This window comes from Lethenteron reissneri, chromosome 21, assembly GCF_015708825.2.
Source record: "Lethenteron reissneri isolate LAM-NWPU_2019-01 chromosome 21, ASM1570882v1, whole genome shotgun sequence".
Classification (NCBI taxonomy): Eukaryota; Metazoa; Chordata; class Hyperoartia; order Petromyzontiformes; family Petromyzontidae; genus Lethenteron; species Lethenteron reissneri.
In genome coordinates this window covers 629,356-653,755 of record NC_083799.1, presented here as the reverse complement: position 1 = coordinate 653,755, position 24,400 = coordinate 629,356, and the positions used below count along the sequence as shown (strand labels likewise).

The 24,400-nt window shown below is 41.1% G+C and overlaps 1 protein-coding gene across 1 annotated transcript in view; it reads left to right on the top strand.

The window, feature by feature from the left end:
* The window catches only part of LOC133344998 (inactive dipeptidyl peptidase 10-like), a 543,079-nt gene that overhangs the window by 188,595 nt on the left and 330,084 nt on the right, over nucleotides 1–24,400 (top strand). The window lies entirely within an intron of this gene.

The following is a 24,400-nucleotide window of genomic DNA, read 5'->3' as shown; positions in this document are numbered from 1 at the left end:
AAGACCAAATGCACTTATTTGAATTTGTAATCTTCCAACGTTGCGTCACACATTCTAACCACAGTGCCACCTGCCTCGAGTAACGCTTCACCTGTGAAAAGTAAAACATATTCATGTTTTTTCGAGATTGAAAGTTTGTCTTGAAGAAAATGTATTTTCACATTGCAAAACGCTCACTCACTTAAGGCTCGTAGTATTCAGCTAAATGGCATTGTGACTGACAGAGTGCTCATCTTAAAACAGGGATGTGAGTGAAAATAGAGATACTTGTCTGCACCTTAAATGTATCTATGCTGAATCTGCTGTCTGGGCTGTGCCATTCAATTTACACTTTTATAGGAAACTATCAGGAAGTACCCGGCGTTGCCCAGGTCTTAAATATATTTCAAAACTACTCTTAAAAATGTAACAGCAGTGCGTATTGACTGTGGTGGTACCTGCTATGATTACAGCAGTGCATACTGACTGTGGTGGTAGGTGCTATGATTACAGCAGTGCATACTGACTGTGGTGGTACCTGCTATGATTACAGCAGTGCATAGCGACTGTGGTGGTACCTGCTATCACTACAGTAGTTCATGCTGACCCTATAGCAATATTTATTGACTCTATAGCACAATGTACTCACCTGACAGAGTGGCGTGGTGAGGCCTAGTCCTGTGCAGTGGTACCTGCTATGATTACAGCAGTGCATACTGACTGTGGTGGTACCTGCTATGATTACAGCAGTGAATACTGACTGTGGTGGTACCTGCTACATCTAGCGACTGAACAGTGGTAATAACTGCACGCATCGGGGTGGGGGAGACATCACACAGTGAAGAATTTACCTGAGCGTTTAGTGTATTTTTATAGCATTTTGAATGCGAAAGAAAATGCCCCCCCCCGCCACCAAAGGCGCGTGACTTGGTATGGTCGTGCGCGTGTGATAAATAAATAAAAGGTCTACTGCCTATAGTGCTAGCATCTAGGGACTGTATATATTAGCAACTGCACGCATTGGTGTGGGGGGGACATGACACAGTGAAGAATTTACGTCAGCGTTTAGTATATTTTTAGCATTTTTAACGCTGTATTTTTATAGCATTTCTAACGCGAAAGAAAATGTCTCCCTCACTCCCACCGAAGGCGTGCGACTTGGCATGGGCCGTTCCCCCCCACCAAATGGGCCTGAGTTGGTATGGCCAGGCACGTGTCATAAATAAATAATAGTGGAACGCACAAAAATCGCACTAAATCGCTAATTTAACTAATTTAAAGTTGACGGACGTAAAAAAGCAATATCGTTTGCTGACCGTGGGGCTTATGGCATGGTACCTGGATATTTTTTAAATGTAAACCCCACCGTTGGAGAGCCAAGCGTGCGACCACACACAAACCTACAAACCCACATTTCTGACTTTTATATATATAGAAGAAAGATAGAAGAAGATAGATGAAATGACGTCAACAATCACTTTTAGAAAAGCATGTATAATATTCAGTGGTAAACACACAATACAGTACTTTACACACCAAACTATAATTTGATATATGTATACATAACCAAACAAACCATTTTGGAGTATAAGAAAACACATCAGGAGATATCTTTAGAGCACAAAATGTTTTTTTTTCATACGTTTAATACGTCGACCAATCCCTTTGAATAATTCACAAAGATTGCATTCCCTTATAATTTAAGAGTTGGTAGGTTCAAATTGAATGCATAAAATAGTGAACAACATCCAGTGAAAACCTGTGACAGGAGGAAAACGAGTACAAATCTTGGAAATCTGACATGCAATATTGTGAATATGGAACTATATATTCCGTTTTTCTGTATTTTAATCATTGATGAATAGGTTAAGGGATAATAAAATAGTAAAATGCTGAATTATATTATAGATTAGTTTATAGAATTAGAAGCATCCCAGCATGTGTCTGGGTTAGTAAATCGCGCACTGCTTTGTGAGATATCAATGACGTCCTGTGGAAAGACTGACCTCTTACCACAGGAACATTGAATTTCCACCATTTTTTCAGCACTGCCAAAAGTAAATAAGCATGCTGAAAATTATATTCGAGTGTGCAGATATTCTATATTTGAAATGAAATGTGATATTGCCATGTGCGATATGGCCAATTTTAGTATCTGATGGTTTCAAGTTCAAATCGTATTTGGCTTAACCCATTTTCCCCCATTGGGTTGTCTATTGTATATATTAGGTCTTGAAAATTTGTAATTAAAAAATTACATAGAAATGGATATTGTGTAATTATCAGAAATTATGCAAATGTATGTATTTTTTATAAGTATGCATTTATGCTAATTAGTTAGGTGTAGTTTCGGGAGGTTATACAAGTGTGTATGCTTATGCTAACGTATGCAATTATGATAATTAGGCTTAGCTTGGTTGTCTAGGATTATCTTCTGTGTTCAACAATTTTAATATCTAAAAAAAACATAACACTCTAATATGCGAACTCTTGTGCTAGGAAAGTCAACATAGTATTCCTGAAGATGTCCTCCTCATTGATCCGTACATTTAACCATCAATGGTTACGTTTGTTAAACTGAGCACAAAACCATCGGCTAATCCCTCAGAGTCAAGCGAGTATACATGGCGATAGGAAAATTCCTTTAAAAACATTTAATATGACAATATTCATACTAACAGTGATAAAGAAACATGTACCCAAAGTAAAATAGACCTCAATTAATTAAATTGTAAGATTATGCAATTAACAAAAACGAATTACTAAAATACTTCTAAACGACAGTATTCATGTAACTCAACGAGCAGCAATGCTTTTCACGATCAGCTAATATTTAACGCACCACCTTGGAATGGCAACCCTTTTCGAAACACAAAGATAACCGATATGCGTCTTATGTGTGTGTGTCTTCTTTGCCACTTGCTGAATTAGCGGCTTACGCGGTACAGCGTTCCTTGTACTGAAAATACCTCAGGTTCCCAGCAGAGCCGCTGGGACAGCGTGTGTGTGTATTGAACACACGGCGCTCTTGCCTGTGCCGACACTCTTCGTTTTTGCTGCACTGGTTCAGGCTCTTTCCACTGCTCCATGATCTCTCCCTTAGCGTGCAGCTGCCAGATTCGTGCAGGCACCCGGTGGTGCCTCTCCCACCCTTCCTTCAGGCTGCACCAGCTCTTTGTGCGATGATCGCTTGGTCGATGCTTGGCGCTTTTGCCCTTTCTCCAGGTTGATTGCTTGTCGTTGCTCGTCACTCTTTCTCTCTCTTTCTCTTTTTCTGCAGCTCCTGTTGGGAGCTGGCACTCAATGTAGAATAAAACTTTTAGCGATACTTTGTCTATCAGCGCCGAACTCACACTCGGTGACACATCACTACTCTGCAAGCCTCGCCATCCATGGTCGATTGTGGGGCCCACCCCCGGAGCTTTCCGCAGCAAGACTCAAGTTCCGTTGATCCTTGTAGACTCGACCTTTGCTGGTGTACAGCGCCGTTTTTCTACTTTCGTGCTCTCCGCCCTTCTTCCAAGAGGGCTCCTGCTGTGAGCTGCTCGTCGCAGCTCCTAGCTTACTCTCAGAACTCATACATTGCATTCGCACACCTCTTAGCTTCTTACAACTCTTATAGCTTAGTACAATACCACTTACCGCTATCCTTGACTCTGAAAGCGACTCAAAACATCAGGATAAATGTAGAATGAAACTTTCAGCGATACTCTGTCGGTCATCGCCGAACTCAGCACCGAGCAACACATCGCCCCTCTCCTCTGCAAGACTCGACATATCATGGTTGATTTTGAGGACCATCCCCGGAGCCATTGTAAGACTGAAGTACGTTGTGTGTGTTCGTCGTTATATTCTAAAATTCTCCCCCCTCTGCACGTCTCTCGTGAAAAAAAAACAGAATCCCTCTGTCTCGTTCTCCTCCCGTGGCCGCAGCCACCTGGTTGCCCCCCCCCCCCCTTTTGACCTTTGACTGGCTGCTTTCCATCACCATGTTTATGTTTATTGGTTTGTATCCCCCCCCTCTATCTCAAGGGGAGGCATCCACCCTTCATACGTATTTTATTGCTACCATGTGTTGTCAAATTGCTGGAAAACAAAGACGGTTTGGAGGTTCTGGTCCTATGGAATACATATTATCTTGGTCGTGTGTGATTGACCTATTTCGCCTTGTATCTCTTTTGAATTACCCTAGGTTTTGACTTAAGCTTTCGTGACTGGCGAAATTCATATTCTTTGGTTCTTTCGGTAAGGTCACATAGATAGAAAGATACAATAAAAAACAATATATGAGGTGAATAAGAGTAAAATAAGTTATAATAAAAGCCACTAAGGTAGACTGCAGTCTATAATGTCGATTTATCATTGTCGCTAAGTTTCGAACTTTTACTGTCATCAAAAAATCCACCAGTTGCAATGTTCCCCGTCCCTGCTGTTTGTCAGTGTTTTATGGCGGCCTTTGCCCCCCCCCCCTGCACCGGGGTTTTTATTACATTTTATGGCTTATCTACAGCTGCCTTCTTGTGTGGCTTGTGAGAGGCAGCGGGTTGAGGGGTGGGGGGTGACCCCCTTCTATGCCCCCGCACTTACATCCAGATCAAACTTAAAAAAAAATAGGCAGAATCATTCTTAATATACATTTTTGGAAAAAGGCCTATAGATACAACATGTCCCATGGAAATAATGGTCGCTACCATGTTTATGTATAATTTCCACCACTTCCTTTGGACTGCTGTTGGAGATTAGAAGTGCCCAAATTGGGTGAGTATACGGACACTGACTTTATCAAAGCTTCCTCCAGCAGATGGTGGGAGGTAATCCATGCAGCTTCCCAGGAGAATTGCTCTGGTAATAGCCCAGCGTTGGCATGTTGTTGTTTGTTGCCTTTGCATTACAAACACTACATAACCTGCGAGTCAACTGAATTTGGAAAACCCAAGGCGCCTCTGTCCCCCAGCCTTGAGCTGCTACTTTTTATCTGCGATGGGAAAACGTGTTACAACCTTCAGTTGAACTACACAGTGTTTTATCCTCTGGAGACACATTCCACGCGAGTGTGAAATATCCAAGCAGGCTGAGAGCCACCATGTGAGACGAATGCCATCCCATTGGTCATTTAATCAAGAAGACACTTCGGATGTTGATATTCACTTCATGTATGGAAGTACCACACTCCAAACAATTCACTTTGGGATACTTAGGCAATTAACAAATTAACGTTCTACATTTAAATTCAAATTTATTGTCAAGGATAACCCGAGGTAATTAAGCAGTTAATTTTGAAAGTACAAATATTTTCTGGGGTTTTTACACGATCATCTGGGTGACAGTTTTATTGGTGATGTTTCATTCTGCAGTGGTGAATGAAAGTATAAATCAGAGGACCAATCAAGTATAATCAAGTACCACTACCATTAAACTTAATTGCAAAGTTTTTTTTGTGTTGTTGAACATCTGGTTAGTGATATAAGTAATGTGCGTACATAACCATGTTGTTGAAAGCCTATGATGCATGTCTTGGTATACTCGGGGGTATATGCAGATGTGAAACCATGTAAGCAAAGCAATTTGTTTCTTAGACAACATATGTTAATTATTTCTGAGTTACAAGATATGGGCATATGCTGTAACAAATGGCACGCACCTCTAACAATCTAAGTGAAAAAATACGAATTAAACTGTCTTTGCACATATGGTTGCTGTCTTTGCAACTAAAATATATCCGTGGTCTTTCATGTCAAGAGAAAAATTGGTTTCAGTTAAATATTTAAACATTGGAAATACCAAAGCAAAAAGTGAATGTTTAATTTCCATCTCACGCTTAAAATCAAACACAGGATAGCAGGTACAGTAAACAAACAAACAGCTGCTCTGTGTATGTTTATAAAGTGCCCAGTGCATGTTAGTATGCATTACGCACTGGCGTATGCGTTTGTGTCATGCGTGCATGTCCGTCAGCATTTGCATGTGAATGCGTATACCTTTTTCGGTTGGGATGGTAAACATATAATGCAAAATTAACTTGGCTGTATGTGTGCGTCTCGGTGGAGGTGGGTGTGTGTGTGTAAAGTGTACAGCTGTATGTGTACAGATCCGCAGTAGATCGTGTGGAGCCCAGGTAGGGGTCGGCACGGTTTGAACCGACTCAAACTGGTTTCAAATTGAGCAAACCAAACCAAACCAGCGACGACTGAACCAAACCAAACCAAAACCAAACCAAACTAAGCTAAACCAAACCTCTTGAGTTGGCTTGAACCGAAAAGATGCGCGGCAAACAATATTCGCATTCAATACAAATATCAAGTGTATTAATCGCTAATTTCTACGCAGGCTTTCTTCATATTGAGATTCACTAGCAAGTACTGGACGACGATGTCGTCCACAACCATCTCCTCAAGCTTGGCACGCCCAATGTCCTTGAACGCAGTGTGGTAGTTCAATGGCAGTGAAACCCCAACACTAGGCAACATCCGCGCCCAAGAGCGCACACACATCTCGGCCTTGAACGTGCACTTGTGCAGGTTTGGTCGGTCGAGAAAGGAGCGCTTGGCGGCCGAGTTTGCTCTCTCGGAGGGCACGGACGACGCCGGGATAGGCAAATAGTCGAGGGCCACGCGTTGTAGGCGCGGGTACTTGCCGCCGTACAGCTTCCACCACTCGACGACGTCCATGCTCAGGTCCTGAGTCGGCTCAAGCAGGAAGCGGTCGACCTCGGAGGCGGCGCCGTCGTGAGCGTTGGGCGCGTAGACCATGTCAAAGAGGATGTTAATGCCGCCACACGGCGCCGCCTTCGGCGCCGCGTCCGTCGTCAACGCTGGGTAGCGCTGGTTGAGAATGTCCGTCATCATGTCCTTGATATTGCTGTACTCGGCCTTTACAACCAACCAAACTAGTTTGAGCCGGTTCCACCCTGTCCGAGCCAAACCGAGTCGGTTTTCGTAGCCCCAAACCAAACCGAACCAGTTCAAACAGAGCCAAACCAAACCGATTTGGTTCGGTTCAAACCGCGGTTTGGTGGTTTGAGCCAAACCGTGCCGACCCCTAAGCCCAGGGCAGAGTGCCCATCCTTGCCTCCTCCCCCACCGCATGCAGCGACCGACACTGCCTTACCAAGCCACCAGCCGTCACTTGCTTGCTTCATTTCCAATAACTCTGCTGCTACACATTCGGGTAGCCCACCCCCGCCCTCAACTCCCCGCCTTGGGCAGCTGCCCTACCCATCCTTACTGCGTGTCTGTATTGTACAAACACCTGCATATGGATACCCAGTTGATTACTGCTCATATGTATGTGGCCCTGAAAAAACCGCCAAACTCAGTGCTTCTTTTTTGTATGCTGAACTTTTTTCGCACCATACGTAACCGACCGTGCTCATCGGGGGAGCGGGATGTGATGGAACGTTCAATGCTTTTCGTGATTTCAGCAAGAGGTCAAACCTGCCTGCACAAAATAACCCAAACGAAAGTAAATACGGTGGTCAACTGGTCATTTTTATATTCTTTGGGTCTTTCGGTAGATATACATTTTTATGATAATGTATGCCTTCAACGATGTCATGTCAAATCGTAAATTAAAAACAGAACCAACACCCTGTGTTGCTAGTATTCTGGAGGTGAGGTTACCCCACATGATCAAAGGTTTCAGTGCTCATGCTATTGTAAAAAATGCTTCACAATAAATCCTTTGTGTCGTGTTACAACAGACCCACCAATTATTGCCATGCTCACTGTTACGATCGCGATTGTCATTACGATAATTTTTACAGCAGATCGTACGTCGAATATTCCACAAAGCCACGAGTGTGAATGTCAGCAGATTACATTGTAATGCTGGCTTACGAGAGGTAAAGGGAGCGAACATGGAGAACTGGGTTAAAACTTAAAGTTTACAAGATTATATTGACCATTATGAAGTGTGTTAACATAAGTGAAGTACTGTATGTTGGTTTAATATGCACTTTCAAATGAACGCTGTCATAGAATGAGAGCGGCCACTGATATAAAAGCAAATACAGCATTCGGAAGCACGAGCACTCAGATTGGATAACTTAAGAATGCATTACGTTTGCGCATTGTAAAAACGAATATTAAGCTCGTAAAAACACAGTACATCACTTTTAAATGCATAGGGGTTGAGCTGTGCCAGATGCACACCGTGCAAACAAAAGCTCTTCTTGCATGATATCCAATGTTTCCTGGAATGGGAACAGAGTGTGAGGACTCGTTAAAAAGGCTTTTCCATGGTTAGCTTGAACATCATTTCAGCAGCAACAGTCTTCTTATGGGAACATCAGCAACAGCAAGCAACTACACTATTGCAATGAGTAACACAGTGGATATTCCAATATAAGCGGTGAGGTAACCTGGTGACTCAGGGATTACTACTCAAGTCAGAGCAATGAGCTCGTCGAGCTCAGATCCAGGTTTTAATCCAGGCAGTGACCCATGATGAAATCGGGTTTTGTAGCATCGTGCTTTTATGGTCACATCCCTGTAACTAATGGCTGTGCAAAACACCATCATGTTAATTTTATTGTTTCATTTCATTTGGAATTTCGCAGCCCAGATGACTGAAAATGTATTTATAATACGAGTGTAAAGACAGTGCGTGGACGAGGATCACTTTTGCAAGGCACGTATGGTCATCGAAGTGCTATTACCAGTCCCTCCAGAAAAACGCGATTATGCGATCGCAAGATTCCACGCAAAATCAGCCAAAGTCCGCATATTTATGCGGGGGGCGCGTTTTTTCAAATACGCCGCACTTTCGCCGCATAAATTGCAGACTTCCGCGCGCAAAATATGCGGGCTTGCATGATTTCATAATCCCCGCATTTTCATTGCAAAAAGTCACATATATCTTAGCAGAAAGTTGAAAAATGTTGCGTTTACTTCACACAAGCGCAGCCATTTCCCCTGTTGCCATGGGAACGTTATGAAGTGATGTCACTCATTACGCGACATCATTGAAAAGCTGCATACCCCGCGATGCCAATGAAACCATGATGAAGAGTTTATGCAACTTTACAGTTGTAAGATTGCACTTTTTTGTTAGTAGTATGTAAATTTACATTACTGTAAGACTGTACTGTTACTGTATTGTTTACGTTACTGTGCACTGAAAACACTTATTTTAACAGAAGATGTCTGTTTTGTATAGCTACCTCTGTAAAACAGGAAGCACACATTTTATTTTTTAATATTTTATTTATTCATTTTTACAGAAGTTGTAGCATATTCATTTTGTAAAGCTACAGAACTTGTTCGACTCAATGTTTTGTAAGTTTGAGCCATCTGTTTGTTAAGGTCTGAAATAAAACAAGATGAGAACTTAAATATTCCCAGCACTTTCTGTGATGTAGTATGCTTGCTTATCATAGGAAGTAATAAGAAATGACTCTTTACATTAAACTAGTAGCCTAGTGAATAGGGTGTTGGGGGAATCACTTTTTTTTCTCTTTTTCATCAAACCGCAGTTTTTGCAAGTTCCCGCAATTTTTGCAAGTTCCCGCAATTTTTGCAAGTTCCCGCAATTTAATCGCATAAAATTGCATAAATATCCCGCATATTCCATCGCATTTTTTAAGAAAACGTGCCGCATAATCAACGATTTTTGCCCGCAACAATCACCAAAAAACTCCGCGTTTTTCTGGAGGGACTGTATTACCTAAAACATGTATCTACTATATATTATACTATCTATATATATAAAAGGGAAATTTGTGAATATGTGTGTCTTTTCAAAATATTTAGCATACTTCCCGACATGCAACAAACTTGAAATTTGGCATGTGGGTACTTTCCAGACTGTACACCATGCGAAAATTATAAAAATAGACATCTCTGTCATGTCACTCGCATGCGGAAGCGTTACGCAGTGTGTGCTGATGACACGCATTCCGCCCCCAACCCTCCGCGAGTAAAGTGCCATACAAATGTGTTGCAGGTCTAAGGCGTTCTTCGCGCAACATTGCTTTATTATTTTAGTCGTTTACTTCCGTATGCACCCTGAAAGTTGTGTGTGTCTGCTGCAAGCGCGTGTATGTGTACCTATGGACGCGCGTGTGTGTGGGGGGAGCGGTAGTGTAGTGGTTAGCGCGCTGCGCTACGAACCCGGCGACCTGAGTTCGATTCCCCCTCACGGCCACCACCGGTGACGATTATGTGAACCAGTCCTGGGCCCTCCCCTAGGTCGACTCAGCCTCAAACGAGTAACTCGTGTGGTATTATTATATAATACATATAATGATCAAGTTACATTGGTAACAGCAGTATTTTACTGTAATATATATATTCATATATATGTTATACAAAGGACACGAAGGGTAATGACCTGTATATAAAATGCAATTACTGTATAAGATGTGTTGCCTATAATCTATCAAGAATATGGAGATGTATTACTTGTATCTATTATTTCAAAGGTATTTGCATGAGTAGGTCATTTAAGCTTGAGCTATTTAGATATGTTGTTTATGATTCAAAACGATGTCATTTTAAATGTTATTTTATATTTATTGACTCAGTTTTTTTACATTAAATACATGTCCTTCTGGTACATTGCAGGAATTTAATTTGAAGGATCAGTTGCAAACATATTTTATGCAAGTGGTTTTCATATTTCATATGACAATGTCAAAACAGCACGCATTGCTCATGCAAACACAAGATAGGTAATGTTAGTACTAAAAGCTTGAAACAAGCAAAGACAAGTATTGTTCCATGAATTCCGGAGTCTTAATAGGAAATATATGTGGATCTGTATTTCTGTTGAAACTCACATCAGCACATTACATCACTACACCACTTTTAATAACCCCAGTCTTTATTTTAACCACTATCATCTTATGTACAATTTTATAATTATTGTAAAGCACCTTGGACTAAGGCGTTAGATAAATCAATAGAAGATAATTGTTGCGTTATTAAAACTATTTTATTTGATCAGGTAAGGTCCACTGAGCTTTATAGCTGTGTTTCAGAAGTAACCTGGACACAAATGATAGATAATCGAAGTGGCTTACCGTGTGGAAAATTAGAGCAGCCAAATACTCTAAACGCACGTTTCTAGAAGTGGAGGGGAAAACCGGGGGACCCGGAGAAAACCCCACACGACCACGGGGAGAACATACAAACTCCAAGTATACAGGCGTCAGGGTTGGGATCGAACCCACAACCTCATGTATACTAGGCGAGGTAGTCAATATCTCACCACCGTGTCGATATGATCCTCCAGCTGCACCTTACTATTGGTATAAAGGCTCTGTGAAGGGGAACTGTGGCATTGTTTTTGTGTTGTAAATACAATGCAGGTGTGGCCAGCAGAACTTTAGAGCATGGGAGACATTTCATGAGTGACCAGAGACCTCGTTAAATTGGACAGTACAAAGTACCACCCTGAGACACTGTGAAACATTTTGAAGCCAGGAATTTCCTCAGGCATCTCCTAACGTTACTGCTGTGGAACAGTGAATGTCACCGATAGCTGTGCTCTGGTACCATATGACAATGTCTTTTCAGGGATTTTTTTCAAGGATGGTTTTGAGCTCAAAGATTACTGCACATAGAGGCGAACTGTCCAAGAGCTCAAGCTTACCCATGTGTTCTTAACATGTCTTGATGTAAAACTCAAACAGTTATAACTGACAGTTGTAGATGCCCACTGTATTGTAAATGTTCACTACTTCAACCATTCATTGTTGGTCTTTTGAGTCGCAAAGTTAATGCCGGCTTTTGATTATCTTGAATATCAAGTTTCTGCTGGAGTCGAGTTTGATTGATGTAGGTGGTTTAGGGGCCACTTAAATACAAGGTTAAGGGCATCTCAGAGGCGTCCTGGTACTATTTTAATATAAATACATTATAGGGCAATGCAAGAGCAGTTATACAGTTATTCTGCCAAAAGTACCAATGGATTAAACAGATGCAAGATGTTTTTCTTTGTGGCGAGTCATTTTAGTTGTTGGCATCGTTTATTGGTTTATAACAATAACATAACACAATATAGCACATTACCCATATTCTATGCTATACTTGCATATGAGGGCAGCAATATGTTCAGGCGCTAAACGACAGTGTCAAAGACTGATATCCACCACGAGAGGGCTTCAGGAGAGTTCGTGTTGTTTTGCTATTCCTCCTCACATGCAGTAAGGAATATTTGCCACCCCACTCGAATCATACATGGTTTTTTTCTTTCCAGAAAGAGCATTCGCTACATTTAGACAAATTATTATAATTAATCAATGAACCATGGCAATGTTAATTGTATAAGACTCACAACAAGAAAAAAATGTTTTGAATACTATTCTACTTCTTCCATATAGATCCATAGCAGCAGATTAAATATGTAACTCAAAGGTCAGGTGGCCGCATCGGCCATGCCCAGTTCTGATTCGGTTGATGGTCGACCATTGGCGATGTGAAAGGTTGAAACCGGGAGGTTCGATGGTAGGGTCCTGCATGAGATGTTTATTTTCGACGTCGGCCGCAGTTCAGACTTGCTTCCATTTCTCGCCTTCATTGTTATTTGCGGCGTGGAGTGAGGACGCTGCTGTAATCCAGAAGCGGTGGCGTGATTTTAGGCGAACAGGCGATACTGGATTTATGTCCCGATGTATCGGAAGGTGCGGGATAACTATTGAATAATGGCATTGGTATACCGTGTATTATATTTCTTAATCAATCAATTGCAAGTATGGTTATATTTACTTTATATATATTTTTTACATTATTCATCTTTATAACGTAGGAGTGTGTTCCTTTGACACGTACATCAAAGTCCATGTAATGTATGCAACTTGCATTGCCTGCATATAGTTTCACATGGAGCAAATGTTTGCTTGTTTCTTGCGATCGAAGGGCATGCAGCCCATTTGCGGAGCTCTCACCTCAGATGTGCTGCAGCTCGGCTCTAATTTAGGACTCACCTCTGATGAATGCCTAACGAGAACTAATTAGCTAGTGTGTTACATTTATTTAATAATTTACTCAGCAGAGTAGTTCTAAATATTTTCTTAACAGTGCATATAACTATAATATATTTCTTGTACGTGGAAGGGCATTTTCAGTGGTGATGGAAAATCCACAAACTCAATGGAATAGCATGTTTGATTATATTATTTCTCATATATGTATTTAGTGTTATCATTGCTTTCCATTTCTTGATACCCTTTGTGCTATGAGAATGGCGAGAAAACCAAATGTACCACCTATAATGATCTTTGGCATCTTTTAAGGAAAGGCCCATTCAACTACTCACATTGCTCCACCATCGAATCTGTTTTCTTCCCATTTCCACTTCCATCTTCCCTTGTCCAGGGTCATATTTGTGATATTTGCAGTTGACCCTCTTAGTACATGTGTAGTGCTGAACTTTACGCGGACAACTTATTTTCTGTCGTCACTTTATTTGTCCAACAGCACATTTCACCGCCATCCTTTAACGCATTCTCCGCTCGCTCGCCACGCCACACCGGCCTCACTCGCTCCGTTCCACCCTCTCTCTCCGTCTCTCCCGACTCGCTTCTCTGCTTCCCCGTCCCACTCCAGCCGTCGCTCTTTCTCGGCTTCCCCGTCTCACTCCGACTATCTCTCCCGTTCAGCTTCTCCGTCTCTACTGCTACCCTATACGTCTTCCTTCCACTCCACTGCTACTCTATGCTTCTTCTACTCCACTGCTACCCTATACTTCTTCTACTCCACTGCTACCCTATACTTCTTCTACTCCACTGCTACTCTACACTTCTTCTCCTGCCCCGACCGACTGCATCCAGCTCCCAGCACAACTCCCTGTCTTTCTCTGACGCTCCCTTATTTATCCCCCTCCTCATTAATTCCCAATTAATTAGTTGGCGTCCCCCCTAACGCCCCGCGCCCCCGGCTCCCGCTGCCACCTGTCTCTATTCCCAGACTTGGAGGCGCCACCTTGTACTCAACAACAACAACTGGCCAATCACTGCCCTGCACCATAATTGCTCAACGGGCCGTCTCCGACTCACTCGTTAGCCCCCCAGCAACAGCAGCATGTCCCGATTCAACCCCACTGTTCCCAACCTGCACGTGTGTACAATTACCCCCCTTGGCGCGTTAAACCACTACACATGTCCTGCACATCACCTTCTCTCTCGCCAGATTTCTCTTGTCATTTTTCTTGTATCCATCCTCTCACAGGACCTCTTCTGTTCTTCCTCCTGTCGCACCAGTTTACCCTTAGTCTTATTAAATTGCCAAATTTACATTCAAGTATGTTTAAAAGGGAAAGTGTATTCTGAACAACACAAGGTTGACTACAAATTATTAAATAACCTCTCAACAATTGCAGTTATTAATTGTCATACAAGTATCTAACTGACTTTTACAATCACGTGCGATGCACATGCACGTGTGAGCAGTTTAGCAATTTACTTATTCACTTATGCGTATAATTACACTGGAAACAAATGCGCACACCGTAACGTGGATGGATGATTGCGTACCCTGGAAAATGCTACTCCATTGACTAACGCATATTTCCATGAGTAAGGGGATGGTAAAGCTGATGTCAGTTGTATCACGACAGTACTGCACAAACATCTACAATGGGACCGTTGCAGCTGCTATTAATCATGTCTTATCGTGCATGCCTTTACAATTATAGACGAATAAATCAAATAGAATTCGGCTGGGTTTAAATATAAGAATTACAATGTGTGCTTATGCAAATTCGATTTTAAAAAATTCTCATATTGAAGTCTTGTCACTCAACTGGCCGGAATCAACAATCCAGTTATTATTACTTTAATGTATGGATGACATCACGTCATTTTGTTAACATAATTCAATATTCATTTAAAATAATTTTTTTGACATACGTAAGTTTAACATGATAACTAGTTGTTTGCCTTATATTGAAAAAAAATTAAGCTCAACTGTGTGAAAAGTTTCATGTTTCAGATATGATACTGGTATAGCAAGACTCATGATTGACAATATGTATACAATTAATTCACAAGTAAAAACATCTCCTTGCTAGAAGGAGCAATGCGGTGGCATGTTTTTCTTTTGGTGACTGAGCCAGGGGTGGAAATTCCACATTACCATGGTGGGGTCATTCTTTATTTAAGATGACAATTGTTACCTTCCTGCAAAGTGGATGTATGACAATTCGCATCACCCTCCTCCAATCTTAGAGTTAATTTACCTCCTTCAGAAATGTGCACACAATATTCATTATAACTGCATTACAATGCATAGTTTACATCTGATACATTGATTGATTAATTATAAACAAACCCCTCTTTGAATTTTTAAATTAATAAACTGGGCCTTATGCTGTTTAAACATTTATTTCCCTCCAGAAAGTTAAGAGCGAATAGGTGTATTGTATTCCCTGGGTGTTTAGAGGTGAAGCAAAAAACATTAAATAAAAAAATCACTGTGAGGTGATATGCTGTCTTATTTGCTGAGGTTAGGTGTGGAAGTGATAGGAGTGGGATGGTGAAATTGCCAGACGGGAACAAGAGGCTCTGTGAGAAGTCACTCTGTGAAAATGAGCATTCACGTTGAGTGACGGCACACCTCCTGAGAATATCTCTGCACAATGGGTTTAGATGACAATAATCAGTTTTGTGCATCTACGTAGAGATAACTATTCCTCGTTTCCAAAACCACTGGAAAGCTTTCTCATGCTCGTCAAACAGTGGACCTTTTCAGATAAAACGATATTTGTTGCAGTTGCCATGGTTTCTTTCCTTTAAAAAAAAGTGGCTACTGAGGCTTGATGGGATCTGTCCCTCCTATTCCATTCTCCCGTACCCGTTACAGCCTGGGATTAGTGAGTGGTAAGGGAATACAGTGCACTCTTAGCCATAAAATCAACACGGCCGAGAAAGTTGTGCTAAGCGAATGCCGTCACAGTGATTTTGTCTCGTTTCTGCTTTGATCCCGTCACATCTCGAATGGTTCTACGGTCATCCCAGCTCTTAAATGTGTGGTTCCATGTGAGAAGCGGACCTGACGGCTCAGTTCTATGATTAAATGTGAACCATGATGCCTGATCAGCTGTCGTGGTTCTTTGGCCCATCTCGGTGCAAGCACCATACCAGCATGGTCGTGCAAATGACTGGAGGTGAAGTATTAGAGCCTATATATGGCCTAACTTCATTGTACAAAATAGTGGTATTAGGAGGTCATGTGACTAATCCCAGTCGAGGTATAAAAGATGGATGTCTAATGCAGTGAAGGAGACAGCCAGCAAGCAGGCTTAGCTGCTGGGCAAGCTTATGTGAAAATTATGCAAGTTGTAGTTGACCAGAAGGACTGCATTGCTGAGTATGGGTGTTATGCATTAAGGCTTCCTTAAGCCTGCCACATAAATAAATAATTTAAATGCAAGATTGGATTGTCTGGGTAACCACGTGACTAAAGGACACTGTTACTCCTGCGGCGATGAACTAACAGTAGCGTAAGCGGGAAACCAGGATGACCTGGGGATTAGGGGTGTGATTGGAGTGTGGAGAGAGGGAAAGGAATTGCAGTGAGTTGAGGTGAGGTAAGACTGCTCCCTTGCTTGGGCACCTCCTGTCATTGATATATAATCCGACGAGATGGCAAGGCTGCAAGAGAGCAGCCGTGAACAAAGTTTTTCTTATCCATTATATAAATTATCTTCCAATCCTCGCAGATCAGCAAATATCAATGAGAATCACAGATTTCCTGCCTCCCCAGCCCCACCCCAACATAATAAGATTAACCGATTTGAAGAATATTTTGTGAGAGGTGTCTTTCTATATATGGAAATATATATATACTTTTACACAGGTTAAGTTGCTGCAAGTAAATACAGAGAAAATGTGGTTTGCAAAAAAAATTATATTGTCCACCAATTTCACCATTGCTCATGCTGACAGTTGTGGATTAGGGTGGGATTAGGGCAAAGGTTACGGTTGAGCCATTGTACAGATTCGTGTCAATCGTGCTATTGGGGCATGTCCTGTGTGGGGAGCCCTGAGAGGGCATGGTGACCCAATCCACATACATTCATGTGCACGTTTTGACACTCCATTCCCAATCTTTTTTTTATTACACGCTTTTATTGAACTCACTCTGTCTGTTGTTGTTGTCGTATCCTCAAATCTTGTAACTCAATTTTAACCCACTTCCCAATGTGGTATCGACTGCAAACTTGGTATACTTATGTCATACTGACGACAAAACTATATTCTATCATAAAAAGTAAAATTAAAAAATGTAAACGATCTTTTTACACGCTTTATATTAACTCACTCTGTCTGTTGTTGTTGTTGTTGTCGTATCCTCAAATCTTGTAACTCACTTTTAACCCACTTCCCAATGTGATATCGACTGCAAACTTTGTATACTTATGTCATACTGATGACAATACTATATTCTATCAAAAAATATTTTTAAACATTCTTTTTTATATGTTATGTTTCGGCTTGGGTCTAATTGTCCACGCTCAACTGACGTTGGCTGTAAATCACACGTCCGCTTACATTATGGTAAGCTTTGCGGCAACTTCCTGGAGTCGTGGAGTTCTGCCATTACGAGTACGGTACATTTCATGAAAGCGTGTTTTTAAAAAAGTATTTTTTAAATACTACTTTTCTACGATTGTTTTACACAAATTGTCGTGCATGGTTTCTTGTTCTACATTTTGTGGAAAGCGGTGGAATGGAGGCATGCGTGCACATGAATGAGATGACAGTGAGGATGATAAAGAAGATGAAAACAAGGATGATGATGATGGTGTTGCTGTTTCCATAGTTGCTGCTGATAATATTACATCTGCTACTGATGATGATGAAGGAGATGAGGATAATGGAGAAGAGTTGCTGTTATTCAGAATGCCTCCCCATACTAAGACTTGTCTTTAAAAGTGCTTGGCATGTGGAAGTGAACTAGAGTACCCAGAGCAAACCGAGACATACAAGAGTATAGATATAAAACTCGCAACACTGAAATGTCTCCACAGACCAATGATGGTAATTGACATTAAGTATTGTTTTATTTATTTCTCATAAGCATTTGAAACAATTGACCAGAGTATTTCACGAAAATATATCTTTAATTACAGTTATTCAGGATTAATGTGTCTACTGGAACTGATATACAATGTAAATAAACCATTAAATCAAAAGTCAAAGGGGTTTCCTGCTCATGTGAACAGTGTGGTAATTTTTGCCTGCTTGTAGCCTTAAGCTAGTGGTGCATATTCCCAAATCTTACAGTAATGGAGAGTATCTATAAGATACCTGCTTTTGACTTGCCTCAAAGTTCTACTACATTTATAGACCCTGGATGGACAAAGGTTTAAGTCGAGCCCCTGGCCAAGATTTAAACCTAAAAACTTCTGGCGCCTGGTATACAGCAGGTCGAGGGTTTCATCCCGGTTTTCCCTCCACATTTAGAAACATGCGTTTACAATATTTGGCTGCTATTAATTTTCACGTGATAAGCCACTTTGTTGAGCTATCATTTGTGGCCAGATTGCTTCTAAAAAAGAGCTATATAGCTCAGTGGGCCTTACCTGGTAAAATAAAAACAGCTTAGTTTAGTTGCACGCTCCAACAGCTTTACAATCGAAGTCCCATCTACCAACTACATACGAATGGGAAAATAGACAATAATACTGTCATGTATTGTAAGCACTACAAAGTGTATCTCTCACCTTAAAAATAACTGCAGAAGCTTGTAACCAATGCAGATCAAAACGTTTAAGCCATTTTTCCCAAGACAAAGGTACTCTGCAAACCTATTGCCTATTAACAAAGATTCGTTTATGAAGCCATCCAGATATGTAAACACAGACACAATTTCAACCGAAAAGATGGGTACAAACTGAGCAATCATTGGAAGGACGTTATTAACCAGGTAAAGTCTTAACTGACTGTGATGTTTCCATCCTACCTGCCTATGTCAGTTGTTATTTCTTACTCTCTGTCTCTCTCTCTCTTAGATCTCTCATGCTCACATGTCCTTTGCATTGCACTATCATGCCTTATACCTACGTGACTTTACTGAAAGAACCAAAGAGTATGGATTCCTGCAGTCACGAAAGCTTCAAATCAAGAATGACAATGACAGTAGGGTAAAGTGATTGGAAGTGTAGTTACCGACGAAAAATATGGATATACTTGCTAATCCAATAATGAATTTTGCGTTCTAATGCAAATATTTGTTTTTATTTCAAGATAGTTTATCTTGACACCCTAATACAAAATGAATGTCTCTGAATGCGACGCCAGTCATAAAGGTTATTTCACTATACTTCACCACCCTGGTCAATGCAGGTTGGTCAAGGTGACGGGGATGCCTTGGGCTTGGCTCAGATATCACTCACTATTGACGTTAACCGCGGTCAGGAATTTAACTCAGGTTCATAGCACAGTGTGTTTGTTCTTTACCTGTGTCGCACACTCCTTCGTACAATGATGTTGAATTGCCTTCTGCTAGCCATCGGAACAGCTGGCGATGCCAATGCATTGCAAATGTGCTCAGGTCTCTACTGGCCCAATTAAAGTAAATGTGAAACGCAAGCATCGACTGCAGAGTAATGTACAATAATGATTGCGACCACTGCCCGTGGAGAACATAACAGCAGGATACGATGCCTCTCCCTTAATAATTATCACGAAGTGAAATACCCATAGCTTGACAATGGCAGTGTAGCATCATCATTGAAAGTGTGGACACTGACAAAAAAACTGATTTTGGATTCAATCGCAAGTGATGAACGGATTATGGATAGCTATATAGTGGTTCTATTGATTTTTTTTGATTGACTGCAAATGTTACATCATAACTTACTCTTGATATTTTCTGTTTATTGTGGGTAATATTACCAAATGGAAATAGCACACATTGTAGTTTGTTATTTTGTGCAAAATGTAAATTTAACATTGACAATTGCTATTGGGTATATTAGATAATATCAGCAGGCTGTTAAAATAGAAAAGTATATCCTCACAGTGGAATGAAATACACAAGTACATGTTTATATTTAAACGTGAGAATTTTTATTGCTTTATATAAATATTATTTTATGATTTCCCTTCTACGTGACTTTACCGAAAGAACCAAGAATATAACATGTTTATAATTACTATATATAGTATATTTACAGAATGAGACATTAATTCCCATGCAAAACAATATTTATATGCAAGGCAATACGGTAATGGGACATATCAGGTGCTTGTCATCTAGCCAACAACTCTTTACATCATGGGAGAGAGCACTACCTACGTTGGGGCGAAAAGGGCCTCTTGAAGTTAGTTCAGAAGCAGTTATCTGGTGTCACCTTTCCAAGGTCCTTCTTTGAAGCATTGCGCTCTGTAGAGTGAAGGCGTTCCGGAGGAACAGGTTTTTTTGGTTCTTTCGATAACGTCAGTTTTTTATATTAAAATTCCTGAAAGAACCAATAATAAGTCTGCATGATAGACTTGCCAGTACGCTAACTCAGGTTAAGAACCAGGCTACCAGTCTACATTATAGACTACCAGTACGCTCACTCAGTTTAATAACCATTGCTACAGTCTATATCACAGACTGCCAATACGCTCATCAGCTTAAAAACCAGGCTCCAGTCTACATTATAGACTGCCAGTACACTCACTGAGGTTAAGAACCAGGCTACAGTCTGCATTATAGTCTGCCAGTACTCTCACCGAGGTTAAGAACCATTCTACAGTCAACATTAGTAGTTTTTTGTTGTTTATTATTTTAATTTTATTATTTTATTCACTTTATTTATTATTATTTTTTTCTATATATATGACGTTACCGAAAAAAACCAAGAATATTAATTCTTGCAGTCACGAAAGTTTTAAGTCAAAATTTAACTGCCTCTACGGGGAAGGTTTCCACATAACCATTAGATATTTTAACAAACTGCGAGACAAACATGCTCATCTGATCAAGTCACTCACATTTCTGAAGAGATGCCGCGACTCTAAGGTAAGATGCCGTCACATCTTCCAATGCCAAACGAATTTTGTTCAGGGCTAGCTTGGCCCTCTTAAAATCACACTTAACATTGACAGAAACTATGTCTACATCTGAATTGTAACATGTAGATAACATGACTGCTTCATCAGCTGCTATAATGTCAGCTAAATGTAAAGATAACCTGATTTCCAAGTTCAACCTCCTTTCCAAGAAGAAACCAGATCCACACATTAAAAAGTTAGACGTTGAGAAGGTTGTTATTAATCTGAGTAATAGTACAATTTCCAATGGTCTATAGTCGGTTTTGGCTAAAGGGTTGAACTTCGCAGTCACCCCCAAACACATACCAGTGGATGACATTATTGCCCAGGTCGATGTAGCTCTTAAGGGTTTGGAACACATCGCTGCAGACGTGACACTATCTGAAATCGCTGCAACCCTCAAAAGCTCTAAGATACCAGTCAGCAACATCAGTAAGGATGAGCGTTGTGAGTTATCTTAATTGAAAAAGAGGGATGATATTGTCATCCTCTCAGCCGACAAGGGCAATGCCACGGTCATCATGGACAAAACCGTGTACAATAACAAAATTCAGGACCTACTTAATGATGGTAGCTACACAAAAATTTAAAGAGATCCCACCAACAGCCTCATTACAGTATCATCACTGATTCAGCTTCATGAATTGAACAGACCAAACAGTTTTCCTTAACACCTTCTGCTGCTCGACCACCCAGATTATATGGCTTATCAAAAATCCATAAAGAAGGTACACCCCTTCGTCCTATTGTCTCCACCATTGGCTAACCCACCTACAAACTGGCCCAATATCTGTCGGAGACCTTGCAGCCATTCACTGGAAATACCACCTCTTCTGTATTTAACTCAGCTCACCCGGTATCGTCAATTAAATACTTTTCACTGTCCCCAGGTGATTTGCTCATTAGTTTCATAGTATTTTCTTTGTTCACCAAAGTTCCTGTGCCCAATGCCATTGCAATCATTGAAGATTTGGTCCAACAAGGATTGAATGCTGATGTACCGGCCCTGGTGAGATGCTGCCTCAACAATATATACTTCACCTGGAATGGAAGATTCTACAAACATAATGAAGACACCCCAATGGGTTCTCCTTTATCTCCGGTTGTCCCCAATAGTTTCATGGAAAAATATGAGATGGACGCCATCCAGGCTTCCACTCTACGCCCGTCCTTGTGGAAGAGGTATGTGGATGACACGTTTGTCATCTGGCCACATGGCTGACCGGCTCTGAACCAATTCCTCAACCACATCAATTCCATACACCCAGCCATCAAATTCACCATGGAGGTAGAAAAGGATGGCATGCGTCCTTTCTTGGATGTCCTAATCAAAAAGAGACCAGATGGCTCAATGAGCCATTCTGTCTACAGGAAAGTAACCCATACTGACGCCTACCTAAAACCTGATTCCCACCACCATCCATCCCAGAAGAATTCCCTCATCAAAACACTACATCATAGAGCACAATTTATCTCCGACCATGAACACCTAACCAGTGAACTCAAACACGTATACCAAGCTCTCAAGGCAAATGGATATCCTGACTACACAATCCACAACGCCATCACCCCAACCGCGAGGAAGGAGGAATCCGAGGATCCTATCAAAACCATCACCTTGCCATACGCAGCAGGGGTAACCAAAACATATTTCCCAAATCATTCACTGGTAAGACCACCTCAGCTGTACTTAACTCAGCTCACTTGATATTGTTAATTAAGGACATCTCACTATCTCCAGGTAATTTACTCGTTAGTTTTTATGGAGCCTCTTTGTTTACCAAAGTTCCTGTGCCTGACACCATGGCAATCATTGAAGATTTGGTCCAACAAGGACTTAATGCTGATGTACCAACTTTGGTAAGGCACTGTCTTACCAACACATACTTCACCTGGAATGGTACATTCTACAAACAAAAGGAGGGTACCCCAATGGGTTCTCCTTTATCGCCAGTGGTAGCGAATGTTTTCATGGAGAAATTTGAGACAGATGTCATCCAGACATCCACCCTACGTCCTTCCTTGTGGGAGAGATGCGTAGATGACACGTTCGTGATCTGGCCACATGTCTGACCAGCTCTGAACCAATTCCTCAACCACATCAATTCCATACACCCAGCCATCAAATTCACCATGGAGGTGGGAAAGGATAGCAAGCTCCCATCCTTGGATGTTTTAATCAAAAAGGGACCAGATGGCTCAATGGGACACTCTGTCTACAGGAAAGCCACCCATACGGATGCCTATCTAAAACCTGAATCTCACCACCATCCATCCCAGAAGAATTCCCTCATCAAAACTCTACACCATAGAACTCGATGTATTTCCGACCATCATCACCTGCCTAGGACTTCCTCGTATGCTCACAGGAGCAACTGTGCCTTCAGCTGCCTCTGGAAAGCAGAGGGAACTCGGATGCTGGAAAGTGCAGCACGATAAGAGTTTCAGAGAACGGGTGCAGCCACGGAGAAACAAACGCCACTTAGCTCGGTCCTTCCTGGCTCTGTGCATGGTGAGCAAGTTGATTGCCGAGCTCTGAAGTGCCCGGCGAGTGTTAATGTTCACGTTTCGGATCCATATGTCATAGGAGGTAATTTACACCAATCAAAGCATTCTTCTTTTGGCATATTAGTTTGTTGCTTTTTCATGATCAAGTTCAGCTTTATATAGAACTCCAACCCACTCACGTCTTCCACATTATTTAATTAGTTTTTCTAATGGAATTCCTTCAGTAAATGTCCTAGCTTCACATAGTCTGCTATTTTCCATTTCCAGTTTTGTCTTTAAACAATGTCTCCAATAAAATTGTGATTTAAAGCTTTCGTGACTGCAGGGATTCATATTCTTAGTTCTTTCGGTAAAGTCACGTAGAAGGGAAATAATATAATAATAAGAATATTAAAAATATATATTTATTATTATTTTATTTCCCTTCTACGTGACTTTACCGAAAGAACCAAGAATATAAATGTCTCCAATTGTTCAGCAAATGTATTTTTCTAGACCTAAGTCTTGCTTATATTTAATTATCCTATGGAAAAGGACTGCTATCCATCAGACCATCACCATCGACTCCTCATAAAGTTATATTGATTCCAACCAGGTGGTGATCTACGTTGACCCCAACCAGGATTTTAACTCGCAATCGCTTCCTCATGTGAGGCAAGTGCTGTCACCGCAGTATCATTATAATTGATTTTTTAATCAACTGTAATATGAAGTTCTATTCTTGCTTACGTCATAATGTTCAGGAGCTAAATGCGAGTGTTGAGGTCTGTCAGCCATGAGAGGACTTCAGGAGATAGTTTGTGTAGTTTTGCTATTCCTCCATTGAAGGAGTGTGGACTACAGTGGTTTAATAGATGATGCATAGTTTGAGTTGCATGGCTATAGTCACACTGTGGCTTGTCTTTGATTTTACATTCATGGAGGAGA